The sequence below is a fragment of the Myxocyprinus asiaticus genome, chromosome 6 (genome assembly GCF_019703515.2).
Source record: "Myxocyprinus asiaticus isolate MX2 ecotype Aquarium Trade chromosome 6, UBuf_Myxa_2, whole genome shotgun sequence".
Lineage (NCBI taxonomy): Eukaryota > Metazoa > Chordata > Actinopteri > Cypriniformes > Catostomidae > Myxocyprinus > Myxocyprinus asiaticus.
This window is the reverse complement of record NC_059349.1, coordinates 30417098-30423099: the sequence shown is the minus strand read 5'-3', so window position 1 is coordinate 30423099 and position 6002 is coordinate 30417098.

Below are 6002 nucleotides of genomic sequence, written 5' to 3'. Positions count from 1 at the left end.
CAAACGGCCCTTTGGGGACAAGTCGACTACCCAAAAGATAGAGACAGGCTAACCCAGTTGTGGCCTCTTTTCCCCTTCTTTTTTTCCACTCCCTAAAAAAACAAGGTCTAGCCGCCAGGTCTAGTCGGGGGGTGTCCCTCCCAAGGGGAGGACACCGTGGAGACCACACCTTGCCCAAAGAGAGGGGGGGATATTTGCCAACCATGTGAAGATGTCTCATGGTAGATCCTACCCAATGGGGAAGGAGTTACTACAAACATGGGGACTGTGGCAGAGGGGCTCTGCCCAAGGAAGACACAGTTTGCCAACAGGGAAATGAATTAGTGGAAGATATACATTGCATGGGGTTACCTTACAGGGAACCGCCACATGCGGAGCACCTACCCCAGAACAGGGCTCTTAGTTAGCACGTGTACTGGGCTGGCAGCGAGTCTCTCCGAAAACTCGACTGCCACAAGGCTCGGAGGAAGTCAACCAGGGAACATAGTTTGTGAACACTACTGGGAATTAATGGCGAACGTCTTCAGCTCAGAGGAGGTGAAAGGCACTATGTGCAAGCAATATACCCGGCCGGCTATCCCAGGCTAATCCGCTTGTATTGCGTGCCACTACCTGGGACAAAACCGGTTCCACCCGGAGGTTGTAGAACCTTGCAAAGGTGTTGGGTGTTGCCCAGCCTGCTGCTCTGCAAATGTCTGTTAGAGAGGCACCCCTGGTAGAATGGGCTCGTAGCCCTACTGAGGGCGGCACGTCCTGGGCGTGATATGCCATAGCTATGGTGTCAATGAGCCAGTGGGTGATCCTCTGCTTGGAGACAGCGCTTCCTGACAAAGAGACAAAGAGCTTCTCAGAGACCCTAAAGCTCTGCGTGCGATCCAAATAGATGCGTAAAGCGCGCACCGGACACAGCAACGACAGGGCTGGGTCTGCCTCCTCTTGGGGCAGCGCTCGCAGGTTCACCACCTGGTCCCTAAAAGTGGTCACGGGAACCTTGGTCACATAGCCCGGTCGGGGTCTCAGGATCGCGTGAGAGTAGCCCGGACCGAAATCCAGGCACGTTTTGCTGACAGAGAACGTTTGCAGGTCTCCTACCCTCTTGATGGAAGTGAGCACAGTCAGGAGGGCAGTCTTCAAGGAGAGTGCCTTAAGCTCAGCTGACTGCAAAGGCTCAAAGGGAGCTCTCTGTAGACCCTGAAGAGCTACAGAGAGGTCCCATGAGGGAACGAGGCACGGTCTGTAGGGGTTCAGCCTCCTGGCACCTCTCAGGAACCTGATGATCAGGTCATGCTTCCCTAAGGACTTACCATCCACTGTGTTGTGGTGTGCTGCTATAGCAGCAACGTACACCTTGAAGGTGGAAGGGGACAGCCGCCCTTCCAACCTCTCCTGCAGGAAGGAAAGCACCGATCCGACTGCGCATCTCTGGGGGTTTTCCCGTTGGGAAGAACACCACTTAGCTAACAGACGCCACTTAAAGGCATACAGGCGCCTCGTAGAGGGGGCCCTAGCCTGAGTGATCATGTCTACCACAACGGATGGTAGACCGCTTAGGTCTTCCACGTCCCTTCCAGGGGCCAGACATGGAGATTCTAGAGGTCTGGTCACAGGTGCCAGATGGTGCCCTGTCCCTGAGAAAGAAGGTCCTTCCTCAGGGGAATTTGCCGGGGAGGGGGCTGTCTGGGTGGGCCATTAGGGTGCTACCAGGACGACCTGCTCCTCGTCCTCCCTGACCTTGCACAGAGTCTGTGCAAGTAGGCTCACTGGGGGAAATGCATATTTGAGTAGGCCAGGAGGCCAGCTGTGTGCCAGCGCATTTATGCCGAGAGGTGCCTCGGTCAGGGCATACCAGAGGATTCTTGGGAGGCGAACAAGTCTACCTGTGCCTGTCCGAATCGACTCCAAATCAGCTGGACCACCTGAGGGTGGAGTCTCCACTCTCCCCTGAGGGTAACCTGGCGTGACAGCGCATCCGCTGGAGTGTTGAGGTCGCCTGGGATGTGAGTGGCTTGCAGCGACTTGAAGTGCTGCTGACTCCAGAGGAGGAGATGGTGGGCGAGTTATGACATACAATGAGAGCACAGGCCACCTTGGTGGTTGACATATGCTACCGTTGCCGTGTTGTCTGTCCTAACTAACACGTGCTTGCCCTGGATCAACGGCCAGAACCTCCGCAGGGCGAGCAGAATTGCCAACAACTCGAGGCAGTTGATGTGCCAATGCAGCCTGCTGCAGCGGCTGCCTGCCCATTGCAAACAGTGCCCCAGCCCATTTTGGAGGTGTCTGTCATGACCACGACGTGCCTTGAGACCTGCTCTAGGGGAACACCTGCCCGTAGAAACGAGAGGTCGGTCCAAGGGCTGAAGAGACGGTGACAGACCAGCATGATGGCCACGCGATGTGTTCCGCAGCGCCATGCCCATCTTGGGACTCGAGTCTGAAGCCAGTGCTGAAGTGGCGCCTTCAAACAGGTCAGCACCGACTGTGCACACTCGTTCGTGAACGAGGCCAGCCTGGGAGATGGGGGCAGCAAGGAACCGTGTCTTGTCGGCCTCACCCATCTCGACCAGGTTGAGCCAAAGGTAGTGCTCCTGGACCACTAATGTGGACATCGTCCACACGAGAGACCGCGCTGTGACCTTCGTCGCTCGGAGAGCGAGGTCGGTCGCCGAGCGCAGTTCCTGCATCAGATCTGGGGCGGAACTACCCTCGTGCAGTTCTTTTAGCGCTTTGGCTTAGTGGACCTGCAGGAGAGCCATGGCATGCAGGGCAGAGGTGGCTTGTCCAGCAGCGCTGTAGGCTTTGGGCGTCAGGAACGACGTGAACCTAAAGGACTTGGATGGGAGCTTTGGCCGTCCACGCCAGGTGGCAGCGCTCTACAGGCATAGGTGCGCCGCAAGCGCCTTATCTACCAGGGGAATCACCGTATAGCCCCTGGCCGACCTGCCATTGAGGGTAGTGAGGGCGGGGGAACTGAGAAATCGGGACTGGGCAGTAAAAGGTGCGTCCCAATTTTGTCAGCTCCTCGTGAAATTCCGGGAAGAAAGGCACTGGAGCGGGGTGCGGCTGCTTTGAGTGGCGCTGCGAGCCCAGGAACCAATCATCGAGCTGCAAGGGTTCAGGGGAGAATGGAGGGTTCCACTCTAGCTCGACGCTCGTGGCCGCCTGGGAAAGCATGTCCGTCATCTCTGCATCAGCCTGTGACTGGGCAATTGTCCCCGAAGGGGGGAGCCCAGGTGAGGCTTCTGCGTCTGACTGGACAAGCCCGCTCTCCGATGCTGCGTTCGAGAGCTCATCAGCTTCACGGGCTCCAAATAAGAGGTCGAACTCACCGTGAGATGAGCCGGCGGCGCGTGCTGGGGAATGGGAGGTCTGCAGGGGGATACCCGGTGGAGCCGGTCCCATTGGCCTCAAACCTATAGGTAGAAGGACCGAGGCGGGGAGCCGCTGATGTGGCATGCTTTCTTACAAAGCAAGCCATGACCGCAATGTTGCCATGGTCATGTTCTCTCAGTGAGAACATGAACCATCCATGAATGCTGCCTCCGTGTGGGTCGTGCCCAGACACGAAAGACAGCCATTGTGACCATCTGAAGTTGAGAGGTAATGACCGCAACCAGGAATAACACACAATCGGAAAGGCATCTTTAAAAAGACACGTCTTTAAAAAGACGTTCCGTGTATGCCACTCTTTTTAGAGAAATATACTCTTTCAGGAAAATATACTATCTTTTTTCTGCTGAAGCGCCCAGGGGCGTTCTCTGCAATGCACCAGTGCAGAGGAGGGAGAATCCACTGAACTGCGCCGTCAGATCCAGCAGAGGTGAATGAACAGTCGTGAGAATTCAGCTCAGTGAGCATGACCGTTCGGCTCCGAAAAGAAAATCTGAATGAGTGGTTGCATACCAGCTCCTTTTATAACCGTATGTCCGGGGGAGTGGCATGCAAATACCACTCGCCAATTTTCATTGGCCTTTTATCAAAGACCAGAGGTGTCTCGGGCTTCCAAGAGTGACCCCTAGTGTCACTACATCGACACAATGTAGAGTGAGTGACAGATAGGGAACCCAACCTTTTAATCCTGGAATTCCTCAACATCATAAATTAAAAGATTCTGCTCGACTAGTCACTAAGAATTCTAGCTGAAACTCACATCTGTCCAATAAATCTAACAAAAGGGACTTGTCCAGATAGCACATGACTTGAGAACTTTATGCTTCTGAGGAAATACCCCCATATTTAATGGTTATCACCTGACACTGCTATCAAGACCATCTCTGCAGAGAGACCCTAAGGGCAGAGGTTACGGGCAATAAAAGACAGACACATTCCCTGAAAACCCCAGGAAAGGCTTAAAACACACTCTGTTTTGCCCTTCGATATAAAGCAATTTGCTACACTTAAATTAGACTCATCAGATCATGAGACATCGTGATCATTATTCTGCAAACAGCAACTAAAAGGGAATCCATGAACATTTCACACAAAGTCCCAGTACTTGTGATTTAATTTTCTCAAATATACAGAATGCATTTGGACCCAAAATGTACACAATACCTAGCCTTGCTAGATAATTCTGAAAATGACTTTATGACCTGTGATCACTTTTATTACTGACAAATAAACAATTATAGCCTGAGGTACCCTTTAAAATATGTGTAGTGATTTGTAATCACTTATAACTAACAAATCGATAAGTATAATCTTCAATCTTGAATTATTAATCTCATTCTACTAAGAAAAGTATCTATTCAAGGCTTCACCTGATAATATACCAGGACAATCAGGTTTTTCAAAATGTGTAATGTATTATCCATGTTGAAAACCAATTAATTAACCAGTATGATTTGTAATCAGGGATTTTCATGTTTTGTTACTTACACGTATATTAATGAAAGTATGTCATATTTAGTATGTAAATGCTGTCTTGTTTACATAGAGAATGTTGATGACAACGAATGTCATGTATCTTGCACCGTTTTCAAGATATTAAGTTCAAGATTAAACATGCACTATTATGAGCAGGACGTTTGTAAGAATCCTCCACACAAAGGATTGTAAATCAACTTTGAAAAGGAAAGACCAGTTGACCATGTGATTCTCAAAAGCCACTTCTGATTGGCTCAGGACACCTCTGGGGTGTGGCCAAATTCAGCTCAAAATTGTCCTACCAAGGAAGAAGTCTTTGATGGTGGTCTCCTCTCTTCTACGGCTCTCTTGCTGTTCACTTCCTCTGCAGCTCCTCATCCTCCGTGCTCTTGCCCTCGTGGCTTGCAGCATCCGTGCCATGTAGAGTCCAAGGAAACTCGGGACCCGAAGTCAACTCTCTGCTCTACGGTTCATACATGTAACGGGAGTCGCGAGTCTTCCTTGTGAAAGGCCTCACTTCAAAGCCCGCCTCATCATCCATCGAGTCAATAACTATCCACGATCATAACAGAGTCCAAGACAGAGTCCAAGACATCGACGGAACAAACTTTCTACAAAAAGCCAAAGAACCAAGCCATAGCAAGGAAAAGCAATGCAAGGAAACGCAATGACATGCAAGTACATCTCCAGACTTTTGCTGAAAGTTCTGGTGTATTATTTAAATACTTTGGGTAATCCGATTGCAAATTGATTTAGACTCAATTGATCATTCTGTCACTTTACTCACCAACCTGTTTCATGTTGTATGTGTTAGATTCGTTTTTGTTTAGAATAGCAATAAAGTTTGTTTGTATTCAAGGATAATTTGACTGTGGTATATATTGATAAATAATCTCATCACTTGATTTTAAAAGATCTTGCCTCAAAGCTATACCTAAAATATGTGTGATATTATTTTCAATAAGCTATGAGAATAATATTACTCCAATAAGTGAATTAATTATAATTTCCTTATTAAAGCTAATTCCTTACAATAAAAATTGTGAGCGGATACAACGAGACCTTGTATTATGATTTTAATAGTGGAGAATTTTATTCAGACAAATAATCTAATTATTTGTCATTTATCTTTCTTA